We start from the raw sequence: 26,558 nt of genomic DNA on the forward strand, positions 1-26,558 counted from the left end.
AAACCATTTATTAACTACATACACTCCCAGAACACATAGAAAGGAGCCAGTAAGAATAACGTAAAGATAGAACAGAGCCAATAGAAATGTCGGAAAACAAGACAGCACCAATAGAAGGAATTGGAAAACAAAGTATCAAGTGACTTAAGGTTGCCTCCCCTCCAGCTGTGTTTGTCACCCCTCCCTTGAACTAATTCATTAACCGATCCACAACGAAGTTGCATGTGGTGCGATAAGTTTGTGTGCGTTTGGAGGACAGTTGTGAAATGAGAGAATACTAGCAAAGGACAACGAAGGCCAGACGATAAGATAAGATCGGCGGAGAATAGTGTGAGCCTACAGATAGTTGAAACAAGGATTAGAAAACCAGATAGGGATTAGTGTACTCGGTCAGACCTTAATACCAGCCTTGTAAAGATAGAGGCAGAAGGCTGTTTTGAACACCATGTTGCAGAATAAGCAGAAAAGGCAGAATGGACTTCGTTCGCTGTGCTGCCTGAGTGAAGGCAACATAAAATGGCGGCGGGCCACAAAATGGCGGGTCGATACGATCGTATTAAAAATCGAATTTCCTCAGGTCGGCATTATATGGGGCTGAGCGTTGGGGGTTTTCAGCCATTAATGAACTAATAAGGCTGGAGCATAACTTTATGCGAAACCTCGTCCAATTGCCAGCTAGTCCCCCACTGTTACCCCAGAAATTTAATATGGGATGGAAATCTATTCAAGGTAAGACTAGGCTTCGGCCCCTGCTCTACTCGAAAAGGCTATTGACTGCGCATGAGTTGAACTTGTATGGCGCAGTATTTAGGGAAGTGGCTAGAAGTGATTTGTCACACAAGATATGGTTTTCTAACATAAAGAAGTTGCTTACTGCATTGGGCTTGCAGACTGTAGGGGATTCCAACCAGCATGACTCAATCCCATCAAAGTCCCAAGAAGTGCTATTAGTCTTGGGTTTTCCAAAATGATCTAGCTTCTTGTGATAGAAGGCCCTGCCAAGTTAATTTTGGATTTTTAAGCCCATTAGTGCTTAGGAACCCTATCTAGATTTTATTTGACACCAAGAGACAGGAAGCTGTGTATCCAGTTTAGATTTGGCTCCCTTGCCCTTAGGTCCTTTATGAACAGTTGGATAGCAAAGTGCGCTGCCTCGCCTTTATGCCCCAGTTGCAAGTCTGCAAAGGAATCTGTTGGACATGTCTTTTTTGCTTGCAGAGCATATGAAGGTCCTCGTGTGAAGTGGATTAACCCGGTAGCCAGGGCCCTAGTGATGCGCAGCAGCTAACATGCCATGAGAATTCTGTGATCGGATCCTAGTACTCTTTATGTCTTCACAGATGAAAAATTCCTAGGCCATTTCATCAGGGAAAAGACAATCAAGCAATGGGAGTGGAACGTGTGATAGGGTGTCCCATTGAGGAAGGGGGGTTTGGGAGATGTTTTTCTTCTATTATGCTTTCCAATTGGTTAAGTGTTTGGTTGGTCTCTTCCTTGGTACCCTTGTTTCCTTTGTGACTGGATAATTCTAAGCTGTTACATCTTGGCTGAGCCATCTCTTTTGGCCTGAGTGAATCAATTTCTGACTTTCCACAATCTTTCAATGGGTGACTTTGTGGCTGGACCCCTTCTTGACAACTCCTCTGCTATGCGAAAATACACTATTGCCTTGCCATACTTAGACTGAGATGCTCTTTCTGGGTTGACATGAATTAGTTGATAAATCTGCACATTATTGCAATTGAGCTTTTCAATTGTATATGTAGAGTACTTGTTGCTACATCTCTCCTAGTACTGTATTTTGTTCCTCTTTTGAATGAAATATCTTGTTGTTTTGTACAATTTACATTTTTATTCAGTTTCACTGTGTTTCTATGCTGGTACAGTGGATTCTTATGTATTACACCTGAGCTTTTTGTGCATAGGTCTCCGTTTTTATGATTTTATGCAGTGGAGATTCTTACCGCATGGATGCTCTTTGTATTTTAGATTTGTATTTTTTAAGTGGACGATTTGGTCTTTGTATTTATTTGGCATATGTGTTGTGTTTTTATGGCAATAATGCTTATTTTGAATTCAAATTTGAATTGACATCTGCATTATAAAGTGTCATTAACATAATGACAGATTCAGAAATAATACATTCCGAACAAAAACTTTACAAGTGTCTACAGGAAACGTTTGATATCCTAATACCACTAAGAAAAATTAAACAGGACAAATGAAAACAAGCACCTTGGAGAAAAGCAGAACTAAAAAACGAAATCACAAATCAAAAAACATTCAAGACAAACTTCAGCAGTGCAAACCTAACAGAATATACAAATCAACAATCATAAAAGCTAAGTAATGCACTATTCAGACAGAATTCGAAATGCTGTATCTGCAAATAAAGAATTTTATAAAATTCTCAATGAATTTTGCAAACCTAAATGCATGGAAGGAACTCATCCCATAAATCAAGATTTCTCAAACTGGAAAATCATTATACAACCAAGGCAGACACATTGGACTCCTATTTAAAACAAAGGAAAACCACCAGCACCAACCCATTTCCAAAAATGTCCGCAAGTTTAAGCCAAACCAGCCTATGCACGCCTTCAAACAAATATCACCAAGTGAATTTATGGATCTGGTCAAAGCAAGCAGGCCTTCCTGCTACCCTTCTTCCCCTTGTCCACCACACATCTTCAGCAATATTCTTTTATCTCCCTCTGCTGCCACACGAGTAAGAAGAATCATCAATATTTCTTTAACTATTGGAATCTTTTCTGAAGATCTTAAAAAGGCATACAACATACATGCTCCCATTATTAAAGAGAACAAACCTGGACCCACAGGACCCTAACAACTACAGACTGATTCCAAATGGTCCTTTCCTGGGCAAACTGATAGAAAGTGCAGCTTTTGCCCAGATGTCACAATTCATGGAAGATAACGCCATGCTTTCAGACTACAAAACTGAATTCCGTCCAGGAAGAGGCACTGGATCTGCCCTCATCACCATCTGAGTTGATCTTAAAAACACAATAGACCACAATGGGGTTGCTACACTACTTCTCCTGGACCTCTCAGCTGCCTTTGACATAGTTGTCCATGATGCTCTAATGCAAAGACTCTGCAAAGCTGGAATAGAAAGGACTGTTCACGACTGGATCACATCCTACCTTCAAAACAGAACAAATGTCATCCATGCACCCCCTTTCTAATCCAAACCCTACTTCACAAAAGCAGGGGTCCCTCAAGGCTCAATCATCTCACCCATGCTTTTCAACATCTACATGATGTCATTACCAACAATGATCAATGAATTTCAACTCACATGCTACAACTATGCAGATGACAGAGACAATCCTTAAATTGGAATGCCCTAAAGTCATTGCAAAATCACAAACCTTCAGTTACCTCAGAGCCGTTGATCAGTGCATACAATGGGGCCATCTCAACCTGAACGTTTCCAAAACAGAAATACTCACAAGGGGCGATTGGAAAAAGTACAACCCAATCTGTGCCTGGCTTGATGATCCACGGGCACCTCCTAAACTAGCTAAGGATGTAAGAAGCCTTGAAATTTCCATGGACTACAAATAACAATGAATGCTGGAGCTGACAAACTAGCAAGATCAAGCTTTTTCACCATGAAAACTCTACAACGGATTTTCCCCCATCTCGGATATCCACACAAGGTGCAGGCTACTATCTCTTTTATACTATTTAAACTGGATTATGCCTATTGCCTCTGCCATGGATGATATCTAGCTACCATAAAAAAAACTATAACACATTCAGAACTTCACTGCCAGACTACTCCTACATGTTAAGCCACTGGCCCACATCTCATCTGCCGTAATAGTCCTACATTGGTTACCTGTTGCCAGAAGATCCACCTTCAAGCTGCTCTGTATCACCCACAAATCAATACATGGAACAGGACTGCTTTTAATCAGGAATAAAATCACCAAAAACATTCAAAAAAGAAACCTCCACTCAAGATTGGCACCCGCCCTTGAAACACTACCATACAAGAAAAAGACAATAGGTGGGACATCTTTCTCTGTTCAAGAGACCAAATTATGGAATTCATTACTCCCAAATATAAGATCCATGGATAACTATCTCATCTTCAGAAGACTACTCAAGAGTTGTCTCTTTCCTACATAACCACCATACTCAAACAGCAATGGAATTTTTATACCCGTGTACGTAAACCTGTTTTAATTTGATTATGTGTATATATCTAGATATGTGTATTTCTTTGTACAAATATGTATAATAACAATAGCTATTTCATCTTAAAATATATACATACTCTTTAGGCCTGTTTGACAAATGTATATTTTACTTCAGTCAAATGTATATATGTATGTATTGGTATGTGTAGGTGTATGTATGTATATATATAAAATGGATATGTGCGTGTCTCTATGTGTATATATATATAATCCAAATTATATAGATATATAAATATTATTCTACACTTGACATGTTCATAAGTCATTGCATATTTTCTATATAAGTTGATTGATTAGATGCTTATGAGTCTCTGTTTCTATTTTATCTATCACAAGAGGTAAATATCATCTTAACTATTTATCGACAAGCATTTCGCAATTGAAATACTGAGGAAACATAAAATACTGTTATAAAAGTACACAAATAAATGACCTTTAAATACTGTAGCTCTTTAAATCCTGTGTTTACTCAATATAACTTTGAATCTCAATCTATTATATGCCTTACACATTTATTCCCTTGATTATGTAATCATGTATCTATATATCTACTACTCTAATCCTACTGTACAAGAGAAAAAAACAAGAATAAAAAAAACATTTTACTCTCTCAAAAGCTTTCCTCTTCTGACAATCACCCCTATCAATCTATCCTCTATCTCCACTCTCTGGCTCGTCCCAAACTCATTCTACTACCATGATCTCCAAAATGAGCCTTCTCAGACTCTTCCCTCTACCCCTCCTGGCTCACCCTAAACCTCAGTTTATGTCTATGAACTCCCAAATAACCCCACTTAATTATCCTTCATTTATCTCTCCTTTGACTCATTCCAAACCACTTTTAACTACACTACTATGATCTCCCTAATAACTTTCTACAGACTTTTACATCCTCTGCCTCTCCTTTACTAATCCCAAACCTCATCTTAGTACTATGATCTCCCAATCAACATTGCCGTATTCTTCCCTCCTTTATCCCTCCATTATTATATTCAAATCAACTAACAGTCTCATGTGTACTCTGCTCACATTAACTCATACCTCCCTATAGTAATACTAAAACTGTACTCATATTTTCCTATACCAATCCACCACTAATCATTTTGGGTTCCGGAGTGACGTGCTACTTGCCAAAAGTGCTTTGACACCTCGTCAGGGGTAGTAAGCACTATATAAATACAATTACTATTAAAATAACACAAATGTCTCTTTTGGATACACCTATCTTAGGATTTTAGGATGTTGAGATAATCAAGTGGTGCATGTAAAATGGCCGACTGGGCCTGAGTGAAGCCTACAACAACTGCACTGCACTGTGCGCTGCAAGGATGACACGGACACTGATTGCTGGTATGTGCCGAGCAACCCCGAGCGTTCACTCTGTGTTTTATTTATACCTGCGGGCCGCACCCACCCCTCCAGTTGTGTGCTTGTTATATTTTAGTTTAAAGGCAAGTGGGCCCTTGACATCCCTCCCAATGTTTAGTTATATCAAATTAGAGCTGTTTGTTCACAACCCTGTGATGTAACACACGTGGTTTCTTAGTCTCTGGCTAGGTGCATTATTGGGCCATAGTACTTCTGGCTGCAACCACTAGCTTCTTGATTCATGGCTTCCTCCTCGTCATGGGTGGCAAGCATTTGGCTACATGGCTGGTGTGGGATCACCAATGCTGGATTTGGTCTGGTAGGTGCATTATCTATGTTGGTGTCAAACATGTCCATCTACTGATCGTGGTCATCACTCATTGTGTCCTAACTGTTGTCTTGTTTGCTTTCTATCAGCCTGACTTTCTTGAAACAGGATACATTTCTTGACACTGTGGACAGACTGTGTTATACTATTATTAGAGTTCCTTGGACATTAGTGACTTTCCATACCGCTTTCTCAAACAGGATGGGGACCTTCCACCCTCGGTGTCAATGCGTCATGATTACTTTGTCTCCGACTACTATGTCTGGGACTACAGCCTTGCGGTCTTTGCTGGCCCTGTCCTTCATGGCTCATTGCTTCTCCTGTGTTGCTTGAATGTCTATGACAGCCAGATTCCAACTCAGCCCCACATCGATGATATCCCTAGCACACCTCTTTATCAGCAGGTCCATTGGAGCACATCCGGTGGTACTGAGCGGCATCTGTCAGACTCTAATAAGAACTGCTGCAAACAGCCTTATGCATCTTCTTCACGTTCCAAACTTACCTTCCAAAGTTTTATGTTCAGACTGAGGAGATATGACCAGAATTCTGGCCCCTGAAAAGGGGGTCAGTTGTTTCTTTTAATTTAATCAGGAATCTCCAATAGTACAAAGATCTTTTCAAGTGCGGGTTTAACTTATTTGAATGCAATGGATCCTACCAGTTCCACCACAGGTTACTTGGTTATGACAGAAGTGAGAAGGCCATTGGTAAAACTTTGAAAACTATCAAAATCCAATTTACCGGAGGACCAGGGTGTCATGCAAGCCTCTTCCATGATCACTGGGGAAATTGGAGGCTCCCACCAGTGATAGTACATGAGTGACAGTTTGAAACCCTTTCATCAACTAGTTTATCCATCAAAGTAAACCAAATATTTCTCTTAGCTGGGGTTTGGTTTTGCAATGACTTGGTGTCACTGATGTGCCAGGTCAACTACACATGACCATAGTTGTCAAGGCATCACAATCTGTTGGGCCTGGAGTAGGAGTCCTTCTTCATTCATGCTGGGCTCATATCGCAGTCACCACAGGGAGCTCATTGTTCCCTTTTGTTCTGCTGTGAGGGCTTTCGCCCCATCCAAAATGTTTCACCAGTGATATTTTCGAAGTGCATCCTTCAACTTGGATATGCTTGTTTCCTTTTCTGTGGCATCCTTGATCTCTTCCAATGAAAAAGCCTTAAAGCAAGCATTGTGGACTATCATCCTTATGATTTCTTCAATGCCCTTGTCCTCTTCTGGTTCTTATTGCTGGTCATTGTGGTGGGGTGTCTTGACAGGCAGTCGGTGGGGTTGTTGATCCCAGGTCAGTACACAACTTCTATAAGACTGCATCTGCACTGCCCAGTGCTCAATGCACAGTGGTCCGTTCCTGGCAGTCCCTGTAAATAGGGTGACCATTGGTTTATGTTCAGTCACCGCACATAATTTCTGTCCACAAAGATATAGGTGGAAATGCCGGCAAGCTCACCAAATTGCTGACACCTTGTGTTCAGTTGGGGCATATCTTGTCTCAGTATCGGTGAGGGCCCAACTGGTATAGGCAATGGGGACCCAAGATCCTTCCTTTTTTTTCCTGCAGCAGGACCACTCCAAGCCCTAGGACTCACATCAACAACCAGCTCTGTCTTGCATTTCTGATTGAATTATGCCATTGTTGCATCATCTAGGAGTGCCTCTTTCACACATCTGAACACTCATGGATGGTCGCAATTTGTCAGAGCTTGAAGAGATTCAGACCGGGTGGCTAGATTGAGAATGAATTGTCTGCAGTGTGTGACCATCCCAAGAAAACGTTTTACCTTCAATGCATTGCGGGTCACAGCTGCCGTTTTGATAGCTTTGACTTTCTTATGGTCGACTTGCAAGATGTTCTCAAGAAATTGTATTAGAAGAATTCAACAGTAGTTGTGTAGAAGGAGTATTTCTGCCTGTGAAGGATTAGCCCATTATCAGTCAACCTTTTCAGTGTAGCCCTCAACCTTGTGTGATGATCTTCTAGGGTGTCAGAAGAGGTCAGAATATCATTGTTCACATTGAGCACACTGACTAGCCCACATAAAGTCTCCCGAATGACATCCTGAAAAACCTCAGGGGAGACAAGATGCCAAAATACAGGCATCTGTACTTGGGAAGGACCATATGAGTGGAGAACATGGTGATGTATCAACTTGTTTCATCAAGCTCAAGCTGGTGATAGCCTGTGTTGAAATCTATCTTTGGAAACCAGCAGGCTCTGTTGAGATCTGCCACTATTTTGTCTAAGATAGGAGTGATGTGGTATTCATGGTGTATTGCTTTGTTTGGGAGCCTCATGTCCAAAACATAGAGGGACATTCTGACCCTGGAACTGCAAGATGGCCGCTCCGCGGTCAGAAGACCGCGGAGGCCATTCTGGCTTTCCCGCTGGGCCGGCGGGCGACCGCCAAAAGGCTGCCCGCCGGCCCAGCGGAAAAGACCCTGCAACTAGGAAGCCGGCTCCGAATGGAGCCGGCGGAGTTGCAGGGGTGCGACGGGTGCAGTGGCACCAGTCGTGATTTTCACTATCTGCAAAGCAGACAGTGAAAATCTTTATGGGGCCCTGTTAGGGGGCCCCTACACTGCCCATGCCAGTGGCATGGGCAGTGCAGGGGCCCCCAGGGGCCCCACGACACCCATTCCCGCCATCCTGTTTCTGGCGGTGAAAACCGCCAAAAACAGGCTGGCAGGAAGGGGGTCGGAATCCCCATGCAGCGCCGCCATGGAGGATTCCCTGGGCCAGGGGAAAACCGGCGGGAAAAAGCCGGTTCCCCTTTTCTGACCGCAGCTTTACCCTGTGGTCAGAATGGCCCTGGAAGCACCGCCAGCCTGTTGGCGGTGCTTCCGTGGTCCCCGGGGTCGGAATGACCCCCATAATAGTCTTATGGCTCCTAGCTGCTTGGGGGTTATCATGTGGTGTGATAGGTCCTGATACTTTTTCAATTACTCCTAATTGCTCCAATAAATCAAATACCTTTTCTACTAGAGGGCACAGATGGAATTGCACTCTACTGTGTCTTAGAGCCACAGGTCTGATAGCATTGTCAATGTGGAGCTTTATCTTCCATCCCTTCAGGCACCTAAGGCCTTGGAACAGTTGCAGGAACTCCTCTAAGATGCTAATCACAAGTGAGTCATGCGCTTGCTGTGCGAAGAACACCAAACCCAAGTCTTACGCCATATGGCATTTGAGGATGGTGCCCGTGGCTCCTTCAGTCATGTGAAACCTGGCGTGTGTTGATTTATCTTCACTCTCTATTTTTACTTCAACCACACATCTCAGGGTCAAAAGTTCACATTTCACTATGCCCACTTGCTTTTTTCTTCTGTGTCCTTTCAACGTGCACTTTTCATTCTTTTGCTTGAATTTTTAACTTGTTCTTTTTTTTTATTGCTCTTGTACTTTTTTCTGCTTGGCATCCTTGCACAATATTCTCCTTCCCACCAGTTCACAAGTGTTCCTTACCACCAGGCGTTCAGCTGTGAGGATTTCAGACATGCGCAGGGCTTCTTGAGCAAACAGAGAGCCACATGCTCTTTCAACAGCCTCCTGGCCAGGATGGAATGCTCCTGCAGGTCACTAAGTGGCGCTGCTTCACCACGGATTCACAGGACTTGCCAACCTCATCGCTCGCCAGTGGAGCTGGAGCAGTGAAAGAGGCACGAGGTGCTGAAACAGTGGTAGGGGGCCAAGACAGTGCCCAACACACTCACAGGCAAGGCGCTTCAGCCGGATAATGGTTGGCGGCCTCAGAAGTCTACAGAAGTTGCGTGGGCTGCACACGTTGAGGCCAGAGGCAACGAGAAGACAAAGATGACCCCAGCATGTGAAGTAAAAAATTGCCTTGTCGCCAGTGTAAAATGGCCTACTGGACTTGGGTGAGGCTTACAGCAACTACACCTCACAGCGCTCTGCAAGGACAGCAAAGACACTGATTGCTGGTATGTGCCGTGCAACCCAGGGCAGTCACTCTGTGTTTCATTTATACCTTTAGGCTGCTCCCAGACCTCCTGTTGTGTGCATGTTATACTGTAGTGCAGAGACCGAGTAGTACTCTACGGTGCGGGTGTAATACATTTCTTGCCCTAAATTGTACTGAGCAAAATGAACAAAACCAGAACTCTTGTGATTGGGTTCAAGGGTAATTGATTCTCCCACAAGAAAATTTTGAAAACGTTTCAAATAGTGCATTTTTTAAGCAAACTTTTCACATAAAACTGCTAAAAAGTCATGAGCTATGAAAGGGCACTGATTATACACGTTCTTTCATGGATTGCCAAGCCAATGAAACCTGACGTTCAAGAGTCGATATCCTTTTATCAAAATGTACTGTGGTGCCCCATATGCCAAAACCAACCTCCATGGTGCCATGCGCAGCATTTTCCTGTGGGTGTCCCACATTTACTATGTGTGCCCTCATTCCACAAATTGCATATAATATGTCGGCCCTGGACTTTTGCTATTAATGTTATCCATGTACCATGGGTGACCTTATGTCAAAATGTCCCTCTAGTATGATAGGGCCAGTATTTTGATATGTCTGTCCCATTCCTATATTCGAGAGATTTCCTCCTTTTAGCCTCCTCCAGTGTGCTAGCACCAGCATTTTGCAACGGGTGTCCTATACAAAGAATTACGTTCAGTAAATCTGCACCAGCCTTTTGTCATGGAGGTCTCAAATATTAACTCTGCTATGCCAGGTTCTTGACTGTTAATAATTGCCTCCAAAATGTCAACTCCAGTATTTTGCCAGGGCCAAAAGCAGACTAGCAAGCACATCCCTACATTCTCATTCATGCTAATTTACATTTACTAATTCAATCCAATTCAAGCAGGATTTCTATGGTGCATATCTCCTGAAACCGGGCATTCCAGTGCTACTTGCACATCCACATCCAGATCCCCAGTTATGCTGCCCGTGCCTCACAGATCAAATAGATGAGTTTTAAGGAGTTTTCGGAGTATGAGTTCGGACTGCTGCTTCCAAATAGAAGTGGGGAGGCTGTTTCATATCCTAGGAGCTAAAAATTAGAAGGACCAGCCCCCACATCTTATTCTTTTGACCTTAGGTTTTGACAGAAGACCCTGGAAGCTTGACCGAAAGGATCTTCCTGGAACATAGGCAGACAATAGGTTTCGGATAATGACCTGGCTTCTCCCTTGAGAAGCCCGGTAGACGATACACATGGCCTTCAAACAGATCCTTTTTTCCACCGGCAGCCAATGGAGAGCTTTTAGAGCGTGTCGGGGAGATTGGTGCTTTGGAATCATATACAGAATTCTTGCTGCTGTGTTCTGGACTACTTGGAGACGTTTTATCACATAGTTTGAGCTACCCAAGTATGGAGAATCCCTGTAGTCTAAGCGCAAGTTGCTCATACCATGTACCGCGATTCTCCTTGTTGTGACTGGTATGATCTATAGACATTTTCCAAGGGATCTAAGGCAATTTTCTAAGGGCTGTAAGGATCCCAGAAGGGGAGCCAGCAAGTTTTTGCCTTAAGGTTCCTAAGTTAATTTATCATAAATCCAGAATCCTAAACTCTTAATCGCTGGGGTCAGGATGGGGGTGTTCTCTCAATTGGTTAGGCCGACCTAGTTGCCATCCTCTCAGTTTGCCATTTTCAAACACTAAAACTTAAGTTTTGCCGCCATTGAGTTTAAGACAGCTCCTCGACATCTAGGGCCATATTTATACTTTTTGACGCAAAACTGCGCTAACGCAGTTTTGCGCCAAAAAAATTAGCGCCGGCTAACGCCATTCTGAAGCGCCATGTGGGCGCCGTATTTATTCAATGGCGTTAGCCGGCGTTAGCCGCCGGCGCTGTCTGGTGTGCGTTAAAAAAAACGACGTACACCAGGCAGCGCCGGCATAGGGGGAAAATGGAGTATGGGCGTCCACAAATGGTGCAAGTCAGGCTGAGGCAAAAAAATCGCCTCAACCCGATTTGCGCCATTTTTTTACGACTCCCAACCCCCATTGAAATGACTCCTGTCTTAGCAAAGACAGGACTCATGCCCCCTTGCCCAATGGCCATGCCCAGGGGACTTCTGTCCCCTGGGCATGGTCATTGGGCATAGTGGCATGTAGGGGGGCACCGCAAACTGTCAGAGAGAGTGAAATCAGCAGAAGAGGTGTTAAATGAGCTGACCCCCACGGCTTCGGATAATCAAAAACAAATTCAACGCCTGGATGCAGAGGTGAAGACATTATGGAGATGGGCGGAGGAGGCAGAAGGCAGATCCCGCTGCAACAATGTACGCTTTCTAGGATTTCCCAAAAAATCACTGGAGCAAAGCTCTGAAATATCTCTAGAACAATGGCTAATCAAAGAAATACTAAATGGGGTCCCATCTAAGTTCTTTTCCGTGGAAAGGGCGCATAGAGTCCCAGGGAGACCCCCGGCCCCGGGCCAACCACCAAGACCGCTGATAGCCAGATTCCTAAATTACAGAGACCGCGATGCAACACTGCAGCAGTTCCGCAGCAAAGGCCCATTCAGATATGAGGATTCAGTTGTTAACGCTTATCCAGACTTCACTCAAGAGGTACAGAGACAACGTAATTCCTACGCTAAAATTAAACAACGGCTACGTGAGCATGATATCAAGTATGCCCTACTGTTTCCTGCTAAATTGAGAGTGATATCAGATGATCGCAACCATGTGTTCACCTCCCCTGAGGACGCCTGGACGTGGCTCCACGCCAAGGGGCTCGCACGATCCCAGGAGGGCACGGACGAGGGTGAGGAATGGCTAATTTCCTCCTCGCGGAAGCGCACCACGAAACGAACTAAGGGACAACCCACTGAAAAACAGGCAGCAGAGGAAAGGACAAAAGTTCTGAAAGAAACTCCCCTGCTAACACAGAACTCCTTTGAGGCTCTCCGGGCGATCCCCGTGGACAGCTCGGAATCAGACTCGGCTAACTCGGATTCTACGATAACAGACGTGCTAAAGGGCCCGAAGGTCACTCCCAGGTCTGCGGATGCACTCTGACTGTAAGCTGTTGAGCTGCTCCTCCATCTGAACCGAGTGTTAAACTTGAAGGACGGCACAGGACACCCGTGTGTGTAATTAAACGATGGAGGATGTTACCTCTACCGTTGAGTATCTTTTGAACAAATTTCCTTCTCTTCACTAGGCGCACTGCTTGATGTTGCAGAATATGTGAATGGGGGGGGCAAGCACTCCGGGAGCGCCCTATTGCATTTGCAGACCAGGTCTGCGGAAGGATGTGAGCCCCGTAAAAGAGCCACATCTGGTTGGTAAAATAGCTCCCCCACAGATATCCACATGGACACAGGTTTTTTCACACACCTGCGGGTTGTGTAGTTTATCACGAGTTCATAGTTGGGTTAGGCAACCAGTTGGGAGAGGGGGAAACAGTTAACTTGTACACTATAGGTCTATCCAAAACACAGAAAACACTACTGAGGCTGATAGTCTTAACTATATATTCGGCAGGGCCGGGAGGTGCCTGGAAGGGTTCAGCAAATTGGAGTGTGTCATATGCAGTTTCACCACATACTAGCACATGGCTCAAAATGTGAATCACACCACACATCAATATGAAATAATCACTTGGAATTTGGGAGGTATGGGGCACCAAGCAAAAGGTCCCGGGTATATGCACGCCTCAGGCACCAGGACACACACATTGCCATCTTACAAGAGACTCACCTTCTGGACCCTGATTTACAGGAGTTGCGTGGTAAGTGGGGAGGACAGGTCATAGGCACATCATACTCGGCCTTTGCTAGAGGAGTTTTGATATGGATAGCTAGAGGCGTCCCATATCTCCAAACTTCGCACAGGATAGACCAAGGGGGCAGATATATGGTAGTGGAAGGTCGGTTAGACGGCAGACAGTTATCGCTGATTGGAATATACACCCCTAATAGCGCGATAGCTGAATTCCTGGGCACACTTACTCCGGCACTATTGGTAAACCCTGAAGCCCCGGCCATATGGGGCGGTGACTTCAATAGCACACCGAATGCAGTATTAGACAGGTCAAACCCTCTCTTGAAAGTGGCAGTAAATAGAAATGCCAGATGCCCACTGCAGGCATGGGCTGGCGACATGAGACTCCACGACGTATGGCGCATGAAATACCCACAACAGAGGGAATACTCATTTTACTCAATACCACACAAAGTACATACCAGAATAGACATAATATGGGGAACCCAGGACGTATGTGCATTGGTCAATAGGACAGAATACTTAGCCAAGACATTATCAGATCACTCACTGCTTAAAATAGCACTGAATTGGGGCAGGAAGCACCCATGGATCCCCACGTGGAGACTACAGGTGGAAGCCCTCCAAGATCAGGCATTCACAGAAGCATTGGACACAGAACTGAGACAATACTGGGAAATAAATGACGAATCCACAAACCTAAGAGCGGTAGAGTGGGATGCACACAAGGCAGTGGTCAGAGGCCACTGCATCTCAACCACTTGGGGAGTGAGACGCACTCTACACGCAGAGGTCAACAAATTGGAAAAGAAATTGAGAGTGATAGAAATTGCAGCAGCACGCAATGAAACACCTTACACAGTGCTAAAAGAACGCGCACAAAATACACCGAAGCTGATACCAGACTCCGCCGACATGACCACAAATATAATTTAATGCGACTACAAACAGAAGGAGATAGATCCAGCAGGTTGCTGGCGTGGCTCCTATGCGAGGACCGGCAGCGGTCTCCCATTGGGGCTATAAGGGCAGGCGCAGGCACAATGGCCTCCACACAAGACGAGATCAACGGAATGTTCAGGGAATACTACACGAACCTATATACCAAACGCACAACATGCACAACCCAACAACTTGAGTCCTTCTTGGTGGGCTCACCCCTGGCGCAGCTCTCACACGCAGATAGGGAGACACTGGAGGCTCCTCTGACTCTGGGGGAATTAGACTTAGCTTTGGTGCAAATGCCCAGGAATAAAGCACCAGGCACAGATGGCCTCCCGCTAGAATACTACTCCACTTATTCGGCACGCTTAAGGCCTCATTTGCTCAAAGTATTCGAGGAGGCATGGGCCAACAAGATATTACCTCCAAAACAGAGAGAGGCAATGATAGTGGTCCTTCCTAAACAAGGCCGCAATCCCACGGACGTTAAATCCTACAGACCACTCTCGCTTCTAAACCTAGATTGTAAAATATTAGGTAAAATATTGGCCAACAGGATAGCCCCCATTATGCACACACTGATACATGAAGACCAAAATGGATTCATCCCAAAACGTAACACCTTTCTAAAAATCCGGAGGTTGCTCAGCGTAATGGGAGACACTCTCCCGAACGCATACGATGAAATGGTGCTCTCATTAGACATCGAGAAGGCATTTGACACACTAGAGTGGGATTTCTTATTCACCACTATGCAGCAAATGGGAATCGGCCCTAACTATATACGCTGGGTACAGACATTATACACCAAACCACAAGCTAGGGTGAAGACGGGAGGGGTCATATCAGATAGCTTCCCGATCACTAGGGGCACAAGGCAGGGCTGCCCCATTTCCCCCCTGTTGGTCGCCATAGCAATAGAAACATTAGCGACTCGAATACACGCAATGAAAGACAGGTGGGGAATAGTTAGAAATGGGCTACATCACGCTATATCACTATATGCAGATGACGCCTTAATATATGTACGGAAAGGAAGTGTGGTGTTGCCCTCAGTAATATCACTGCTGTCCGAGCACGGAGGGATATCGGGCTTAGTCATAAACCTGGGAAAAATCGTGCGTGTACCCACTAACTAGATGGCCTGCGCCGAAACAAGAAAAAGCCACAGTAGGATGCCTGAAATGGTGTTTCGAAACATTTAAATACTTAGGGGTCCACATATATCATAAAACAGAGGATCTCAGAGATGGTAATCTGGGGAGAGCACTGGCTTCCATGAAGGGTTCGCTGCGTTTCTGGAATAAACTGCCACTATCACCACTGGGTAAGGTGGCTGTGGCGAATATGCTGATACTGCCCAGGCTGCTATATTACTTTGCGGCACTGCCACTCAGTGTCTCCAGGAGCTTTTTCCGCAATCTGAATGCAGTCTTACTGCAGCTTATATGGAGATGGGGCAGGACGCGTGTTGCACTCTACACATTGCAGCACCCAATTGGCGCAGGTGGTTTGGGCACCCCCAACTTCGAACTTTATTATGCTGCCGCACAGCTACAGTGGATACTGAATTGGATCCATAGGCCCGAGTCGGCGGAGTCCGCTTGGCTATCGGCTCGACTTCAGGGGGCACCTCTGCTCACATGGCTAACAAATAAAAAAACAAAAAGCGCATCTGATAACCCATTAATGGCAGTGGCACATTCATGCTGGGGGAGGTACGTACAAAAAGCATACAAGGAGCTCCCCTACTCGCCGCTCATCCCACTGGAACGGCTCCCTGGCTGGGCCGAGGCTGGGTCGCACTCGCTCACGATCTGGTCAGAAGCGAGCATACAATCAGTAGGAGACTGCTTTGAGGAAGGAAAACTAATGACATTCGAATCTATACAAGCCCTCACAGCAGTGAACCCGGGATAATTTTTAGCTTTCCATGCCATATGCCACTCAATTAAAAAAACATGGGCGGCCGGAGATCAAGAGCCAGAGATCTCCCTCATACTACATCATATGCTGAAATACGATACCCAAACAAAAGCAGTGTCGAACCTATACAAACTCCTGAGTAAGTCCCCTGAACCCAATCTGGAAAGGGCATGGGATAGGTGGAACACTGTCCTACCCGGCCCGCTTCCTCAAGAAGACTGGTCGAAAGCCCTATACCACACCCGCGGGGTGTCGAGAAATCCCAGATTCCATTACACACAGTTCAACTACACACATCAAACATACTTAGCGCCAGCCAGGATTAAACAAATGTTCCCTGGGTCGGACCCGGCTTGCCCTAGATGTAACGCCCCAATGGCACACTTCTACCACATGGTCTGGGACTGCCCTTGGGTACAAAAGGAATGGACTGGAGTGGTAAAACAAATCACAGAAATGACGGGATTCGCACTGGCAGTGGATCCCAAGTCCTGCCTGTTAGGGCTTAGGACAAGAGAAAAAAACATAAACACCTACAGACGTTTGTAGACCTGGCCTATGTGATGTACAAAAGATTGATAGCCATGAACTGGAAAGCACCCAATGCACCCGATCTAAAAGCTTGCCACACCCTCATGCTGCGCTGGTCCCGCACAGAATACCAGGTACTAAGGAAATTAGCGCGGGAGGGTCAACAACACACAGGTTGTGAAGCCTGGGAAATGCTAGTAGCCAAACTAAAGGCTAAAAATGATTAGAAACCACCATGAACTGCGGAACGACACAAACACCCAGACAACAACCGCCTACCTACAACACTGCCACGCAGCCGTCCGTGACACAACACACCAGACGTGTACACATCCATTCTCACGCCCTACGCCCTACACCCGCTGACACCCACATTAGCCAACAAGTGTAGGGCAACTACACAGAACTCACATACAAACACATCCCCAACACACGCCATTAATACTCTAATAGAACGGCACCCCCGGCCACTACTAACAAGCAGACCCCAAGAGGGAAGAGGGGCCAACTTACACCAAAATACAAGACTCATCAGCCAGAAGTAACAGACAAATATACTGGACGATATAACTGGACCTAAATGTGTACATTTTGTTTTTGTTGTTTGAATGTAAATGTTTCACTAGATCAACCAAATCCTGTTAATGTGATCATACAATCATGGTACAGAGATCTGTTTTGCAAATTTCAATAAAAATATATTTTTTAAAATCATTTAAGGGCAGCCTCCATGTTAACCTAGGAGGGAGATAGGCCTTGCAACATTGAAAGCTGAGTATATCAGTATTTTACTGTTAGGGCATGTAAAACACACCCCGTACATGTCCCACCCTTAACATACTGTCTATTATTAGGTGCCGGCACCAATACTGAATTTATTTTGCACTGTTTGCACTTTTTGCACTTTTTGCACACCTGATCATTCTCTATGATACAGTTCGCCATGGCCTCAACAAAGACTCTGAATGGCATTATTGGCTGCTGTAATTCTTTTGAAAATGATTATATAATGCTTATTGGATCCATTCACCTTTATTTACTAATTACTAATTATGCAATCTTTATGAGTTCTCTCGTTACATTTTATGTTGATGATTTTTTAGCTTCATTATTGATGACTTTCACTTATATATGAGATTGGGAATTTTTGATCAAGTTCATGTCACATTATTATTTAATATCCTTTTCTGTTCATTTTTTCTTGCTGTGACATTTGTTCTTTCGAAAAAAGTGGCAAGTTTACCATTTATTGTAACATCACATTTTGAATACATCACATACAGGATGTCCTGTCAATATGGTGCTTCCATACTGTTTCATCAACATCTACAGTAGTATGGCACGTTATTTTTCTAGTTGTTTTGGTTTTTTTGTGTATTATTGTGATCTCGAACATGGCGGCGGCCGTTTTTCTCCTTCCTTGTAATAAACATAAAGAAAAGACTCACGCCTTGAGACCACTAAATAAAAGAACATTTGTGTTATCAGCGCGCTCCCTCAGATGGCCGCGGACGCGACTGATTGAATTTCCCCGTTCGGCTATTATAGCAGTTATAAAACGGGTAAGTTACATCTTAACTTGCAGGAATCACTATATTTAGGTGGCTTTTTCTGTTTACGTATCTTTATATTTATATTGTCAAATTTATCGTGAAGGTGTATTTGCTCACGTTCCCAAAACAGATAGTTCCTTGATCTCGTTCGTTTTAATATTTTTACTCAGTACATTTGAGGATCATACTTTCTTCGTTTTTTTGGCTTTTCTTGTAGCTCCGAGCTACATACATACTTGTTATATGTTGCTTCTCCCGTTCTTATTTACAGATTGACCATTATCTCACTAGTATTCTGAACATTGTTATAAGCGAAAATGAACTACAATAATGGTATGTTATCTATCTCATTGGCTAATTCTGCAAATGGATCAATGTAGCACTCTCAATGTTGTTTAAAAAATTGTTTTGCATTAGCATGCTTCTTGTTTACGTCCACACTTTTTCACAATTATATTGTCCATTATTAGGTGCCGGCACCCTTACTCAATTCATTTTGCACTGTTTGCACTTTTTGCACTTTTTTCACTTTCTCTTCGACAGGTTATATTTATCTGATTTCTCTTCACTTATTCTCATTATAGATATCACAGATAGTTCATTTGTCTATTTCGTTTTCTCTAATGGAATGGACCTGTGCAATTGCACTTCTATTGCACAGACATTTATCTCTATCATATTGTTTTCACTGACAGAACCTCTGGGATATGGTAGCACTATGATGTGCTTTTTCTTTCAAAACCTTGTGTTTTCACCCTTTGGTGTCTTTTGATCTCTAGATTCTAATGACTCATTAGCTTCTATTTCTATCCTTTATTTATTTATTTTTGTAATTTCACCTTATCTCATCTTCTACAGCCTTGAGAAAGCCCTGGTGAACGCACCTCATAGGGCGAAACACGTGTTGGCTGAGTACCTACTATGTTCTACGCTTCATCTACTTGTTGCACGATATGAAGCTATCCACAACTGCTTAATAAACTCCAAGTTTGATTATATGTTTTGGAGTATTTTTCCAATTCTTCAAGGAACATCATTGTATATTTGGCATTTGGATGCTTACATATCATCGATATATAAGTGGGAACCTACCATTTATCATTAAGTTCACTCTATAAATGGGGGATTAGGGTCCATTTACCCTGGTTTAAAGCTCCCCCGTCTACCTAGTGAACTGACAATTTTTATGGGAAGTAACAAACTGTTTATCAAGCTAACATTACACATGAATCTTTCCCTGTGTATAATGGTGTCATGTTCAAGTTTATTATGGCTAATAGTTAATTCAACTTGTGATGGAAAATGTCCAACCCAAGAAATTAGGTACAACAGTAGACCAATTCAATCTATCAATATAACTATTAGTGAAATCATATTAGCGGTTCTATAGCATCTAGTGTATACTACTTCTACTAAGATCAGGAACCAAAAATCAGTCTGCAAATTTTATTTTCAAAACAATAAGCAATGCTTTTCTTTTTTAAAAACACAAAACAAACATTAAACCTCAGAGTTATTTTTTTAACTGTTCATAGCTTCAAGACTCTATTGCTGTATCTGTGTACTTTAGTAAGCCAAAAACAATTATTTTTTCACAAACTTCAAAATTTCACTCTCAAAATTTCACAACTATCAAGATTTGCAAAAAAGCACTGTGGCTATTCTTCTTCTAATTTGTCTTGAAAGATGAATTGGCAACGATTTGTGAGATTATAGACATCTGACTCTTTGTCAGATATGCCCCCTCAGGAGATGTGTATTTTCCATTTAGGATGCTCTGTATTGTTCCCATAGCAACAGGAAGTCCATTGTCACTATTTTCAGAATCAATTTCAGTAATTTCTGGTTCTTCCATGATTGAGTGTGATCTTTCATTCTCCCAATATCTTTTTTTGCTTTTTCATTTTGCCACCTTAGGCCACCGATCTTCTTGATAGGTCTCCCATTTTTCACTTGTTACTACTGCTGAATCTTCTTTATTCACCACTGAACTTGCACTTTGTACTTTGGTCAATAAGTTGACTCACTGTAAATTATTTTTTTTCTCTTGGGGTTTCCTGGGACTCAAAATTTCAGCTGGGATTTTTCAAGAACTGGATCAGAGACTTTTTCTTCCTGCTGCTCATGACTTTGCAACCATTCTTCTCTCTGATTCTCAAGCTTAAATTGGTTACTTGTACTTTCACCAGGATCTTGACTCTCACCAGTATCACCAACTTCACCAGTTTCAGGATTCACTTCTCTTCCTCTGGATCCACATGGAGAAGCTGAGCTTGACTCTGTGAATCAGTGGCTGTTGTCACCCCTTCTTTATCTACCATTTTCTCTCTTCTTGTATGAGCTGCGTGGATCCAGTGTAGGATTGCAACACACTTCACAGCAGTGTTAGTCACAAGCACAAATTGATATGGCCCCTTGCATCTCGGTTCCAGGCAGCTTTTGTGAACATTTCTTAGAAATAAACACATGGTTGTAATGGATGGCACTGAGGTCTTCTGTCAGTGTTGTTGGCAAATTCACCTGATGAGAATCAGATCTAACCACATCAGCAAGACATTTGCGGTAAACTAACACAATATCGTCAGATGTTGATACAAGTGTTGCTGAAGAGATATACACAACTCTGATAGCTCTATTTATGAAAATTTCATGAGGTGAGAGACCAGTGTTTTTATTTGGAGTGCTTCTAATTCTCATGGGAACAAGACCCAGAGGATCAGGCCAATTAAGATTTACGAAGGCACACACTTTAGCCAGTTTATTTTTAAAGGCAGTTTTCATCTTTTCAACCACTCAGGATGACTGAGGATAACTACAGAAAAATGTCTGTTCAGTCTGAAGTGCAGTAGATAATAACTTTAGGATCTCATTTTTAAAATGATCTGAACAATTTGTCTCCATAGAAGTTAGCAAGGCAACAAGTAGTGTTAACACTCTCAATAAGAGTTTGTCTATTATCATAATATCACTTCTCTTACTTGCCTAGGCCTCAGTCCATTTAGAAAACAAGCAGATCTTGAGAAAGTGTTTAAGCCCATTAAAAAAAGACATTTCAATAAAGTATGTTTGAAGTCTAATAAATGGGCCTACTCGTTTGCCTAATGACTCATGACTACCAATGTTCATTTTCATTGCCTATTTAGCTGGTAAGTAACACATTTCTGGCACAAATCATCTGCTACACTTCTGAATTTTGTATTGTGCTTGCACCTTTTACAAATCCTGGTCATTACATCCCACCCTACATGTGTGTGGCCATGTAAATAATGTGTCTTGGAATGTAACATGGAGTCTGGGAGTACATATTGATGATCAGTAGTAACCCACAAATGATTGAAAAATAAATTTTCAATCAGTCAATTCCAATTTCTTGCTTTCCTTCTCTGGTACTTCCTCCAGGGAGTCACTAAATTCACTTAGGTGGTCACTATGAACATGGTGGTCTGGGCCGCCACGCCGGCGGTGGTGGTCATTACCCAATATTCTGAACATATGAGGAAACTAGCTGCAAAGCAGCCAGTTCACTACCACCCACTGCTTGGTCACAGTCCCCCACCAAGCCGACTGTGAGCACATTCGGGGAGGTGGTGGAGGCAGGTCAGGCAGTGGGATTACGATCCCTATTCCACCAGAGATTCCCTGGCAAATTACCCTGCCAAGGAATCCCTGGTGAAATACACACGGGTGACAGGAATAATCATTCCTGTCACCTGTATGTGACATGCCTGGCCCATCCTCCTTCCCACTACACCTACCCACCCCCCCAAGCCGCTAGAACAGCCCCACCCCCAAAGCCTGAAAACCGACCCCCCCAATCCTCCACCCCCAAAACCCCATTTAAGGCCCCCCACCCCGACCCTCACTATCCCCAACCAACCACCCCTACATACAGGTCCCCCCAAACCCCACTTCCCCACATTCACATTCACCCATTCACGGACATGCACACATGCATACATGCGCCCAGAAACATACCCCCGCCCCCCACAGACACCCATGCACACCCCCACACACTCACACCCCTCCTCCCCTCCCCCTTCCCTCTCGGGCAGCACTTACCTTTTCTGTTGCGCTGCTCTGGGAGGGAATGGGCTCCCTGGATGCTGCTCCGCCGCCATCGCTGCCTCGCCATACACAGCCACGCCTAAAACTACTTCATTATAGGCATGGCGGTGTAGGGAGTGACGTGGCGGTGAGTGAGAGGCGGCGATGGCGGTGGAGCAGCATCCAGGGAACCCGTTCCCTCCTGGAGCACAGCAACGGAAAAGGTAAGTGCTGCCCGAACCCTCGCCACCGACCGCCAGCATGGCGGGCCTCACTGCCATCAATGGCGATGTAGTGAATCCTAGCTTGTTTTAATGGGATAACAGGAGTTAGCTTAGCCTTTGGCTTGCAGACTCATGCCCCCGTCACCTAGTGAGCTTTAACCTACTTAGCTTGCTCTGTCTTAGCCCATTTAATTATTTATTTAATCTAAGATGGCTGCCTTGTTTATAGTTAGCCCACTTGTTATGCTTTGCATTATCAGTGCCACTGCGCTAAGGCATCAAGATCAAGTGAAAAAGACAAACAAACAGTAGGTGTTCACACTTAGGGACTTTCCCTCTCTATAATTTCGAGGGATTTGTTTACAATAATTGCGGCCCCAAGCAGGTCTATTATCTATTGTTTGGGAACACACCTATGTCAGGGGTCCTGGTAGATCTGTATAAATACATCACACTTTAGACAGATAATCAGAGGGATTCCGACCAGAGGGCATCGCCACCATCGCTGATATCGATGCTGCACATCGTCTTGACACTGACCCAGTCTTCGTGTCTCTGCAGAGTCTGAGATAGAGACCTCATTTCAAAGTAACAGGGTTGGGGGCTCTTCTCATGGACATGGCATTGGCAGATTAGGTTTAGCAAACCCAGCTCTCCTTTAGGTAGGAGGTTAGGCCTATCCTATTAGGGTTTTAGGACATATTACACATCTTCATTATTGCCTGTGTTTGGTTGAGACATGATGTATCTGTGAGAAACTGGTAATCTCCGTTTAACCACAATACTCCCTGAGATGTCTTATTCTCGAGTCCATGCGTAAAGGCTGCCACAAATCACCTTTTACTATTTGTGTTTTTGGTGAGGTGCTGCTAGTGAGCCAGAAGGGTTGGGACGACAGTTGCGACTTGTTGTAGGATAGGCATAGTCGCCTACAAACATAAGTACAGTCATCCTTAAATCAGCAGTCTTGCCCAGAGCAAGAGTCCAACCTACGACAGCGGTGAGGCACCATACATAATTATATGGCGGGATGCCGGCTACCAACACTGGCGGTCTTTTGTTGACCACCGGCACCATGTTCTTTATGAGGGTCTTAATGTGGTCTGTATTGGATTTAAGAAAAACAATTGGCATTATTTGCATTAACATCAGCTCACACATTGGTTTCACATTGTTCTGATTTTTGCACTGATATTTGCTAATTTCATTTTCACAGCTGTATTTTCAAGGGTATAGTATTTAGCCACTTGATCCACATAATTATTCGCCATTGTGACTATGGGCCTGAATTAGAGTTTGGCAGACCGGTTACTCCAGTACAAACCTGATGGGAATTCCTGTCGGCCTTATTAAAAGCGCATTGTATGCTATAGCACTTGTAATAAGGCAAATAGGATATCTGCTGCGTTTGTGACAGAGTATTGGTTGGCTAAACTCTAAATCAAGTCTTATGTCATCACCAACATTGTGGGTTGTACATTTAGCTGTTGCTATTTCTCTAGGTTACTGAATTACTTCCAAAGGAATGAAAATGTAGGAACTGTCCCTGATGGGCACCCAAGAGGATGTCATAAAGCCCCTTTGTGACCAGAGCAGCCGAAAATCATGTACCACTCCAAATCCATATTGGATGTCTGTATAAATTGTGAGACTTAACCTCTTTGCTGCTGGGCCTTTCCCCTCCAGTGCTGAGCCCTTTTTTGGCTACTTGGGGTACTTCGCACTTAGGCCTTCATAACTTTTTGTCCACATAAGCTATCCATGCCAAATTTGCGTCCTTTTTTTCCAATATCCTAGGGATTCTAAAGGTACCCAGAGTTTGTGGTTTCCCCTAGAGGAGACCAAGAAATTAGCCAAAATAGAGCAAAAAATTGTTTTTTCAAAACAATTGGAAAAAAGGGCTGCCGAAGAAGGCTTGTGGTTTTACCCCTGAAAATGGCATCAACAAAGGGTTTGCGGTGCTAAAATCACCAGTTTCCCAGCTTTCAGGAAAAGGCAGGCTTGAATCAGAAAACCAAATTTTTCAACAGCCCTTTTTTCCAATTTTGAAACCAATATACCGTTATGTCTGCTGGACTGTTCTGTTTGCGGGGATATATAGGGATTGTAGGTTCATCAAGAACCCTAGGTACCCAGAGCCAATAAATGAGCTGCTCCCTGCAGTGGGTTTTCATTCTATACCAGGTATACAGCAATTCATTTGCTGAAATATAAAGAGTGAAAAATAGGTATCAAGAAAACCTTTGTATTTCCAAAATGGGCACAAGATAAGGTGTTGAGGAGCAGTGGTTATTTGCACATCTCTGAATTCCGGGGTGCCCATACTAGCATGTGAATTACAGGGCATTTCTCAAATAGACGTCTTTTTTACACACTCTCGTATATATTTCAAAGGAAAAAATGTAGAGAAAGACCAGGGGTAATAACACTTGTTTTGCTATTCTATGTTCCCCCAAGTCTCCCGATACAAATGGTACCTCACTTGTGTGGGTAGGCCTAGCGCCTGCGACAAGAAATACCCCAAAACACAACATGGAAACATCACATTTTCCCACAGAAAACAGAGGTGTTTTCTGCAAAGTGCCTACCTGTGGATTTTGGCCTCTTGCTCAGCCGGCACGTAGGGAAACCTACCAAACCTATGCATTTTTGAAAACTAGAGGCCTAGGAGAATCCAAGATGGGGTGACTTGTGGGGCTCTCACCAGGTTCTGTTACCAAGAATCCTTTGCAAACCTCAAAATCTGGCTAAAGAAACACTTTTTTCTCACATTTCCCTGTCAGAGAGTTCTGGAATCTGAGAGGAGCCACAAATTTCCTTCCACCCAGCGTTCCCCCAAGTGTCCCGATAAAAATGGTACCTCACTTGTGTGGGTAGGCCTAGTGCCCACGACAGGAAATGCCCCAAAACACAAAGTTGACATATCACATTTTCTCAAAGAAAACAGAGGTGTTTTTTTAAAAGTGCCTACCTGTGTATTTTGGCCTCAAAGCTCAGCCGGAACCTAGGGAAACCTACCAAACCTGTGCATTTTTTAAAACTAGAGACCTAGGGGAATCTAAGATGGGGTGACTTGTGGGGCTCTCACCAGGTTCTGTTACCCAGAATCCTTTGCAAACCTCAAACTTTGGCTAAAAAACACTTTTTCCTCACATTTCGGTGACAGAGAGTTCTGGAATCTGAGAGGAGCCACATATTTCCTTCCACCCAGCGTTCCCCCAAGTGTCCTGATAAAAATGGTACCTCACTTGTGTGGGTAGGCCTAGTGCCCGCGACAGGAAATGCCCCAGAACACAAAGTGGACATATCACATTTTCTCAAAGAAAACAGAGGTATTTTTTGCAAAGGGCCTACCTGTGGATTTTGGACTTTAGTTCAGCCGGCACCTAGGGAAACCTACCAAACCTGTGCATTTTTAAAAACTAGAGCCCTAGGGGAATCCAAGATGGGGTGACTTGTGGGGCTCTCACCAGGTTCTGTTACCCAGAAACCTTTGCACACCTCAAAATTTGGCTAAAAAAACACTTTTTCCTCACATTTCGGTGACAGAAAGATGGGGAATCTGACAGGAGCCACAAATTTCCCTCAAGTCTCCCGATAAAAATTATACCTGACTTGTGTGGGTAGGCCTTGTGCCCGCGACAGGAAAAGCCCCAAAACACAACGTGGATACATCACATTTT

The sequence above is a fragment of the Pleurodeles waltl genome, chromosome 5 (genome assembly GCF_031143425.1).
Source record: "Pleurodeles waltl isolate 20211129_DDA chromosome 5, aPleWal1.hap1.20221129, whole genome shotgun sequence".
In the NCBI taxonomy this organism is placed as follows: Eukaryota; Metazoa; Chordata; class Amphibia; order Caudata; family Salamandridae; genus Pleurodeles; species Pleurodeles waltl.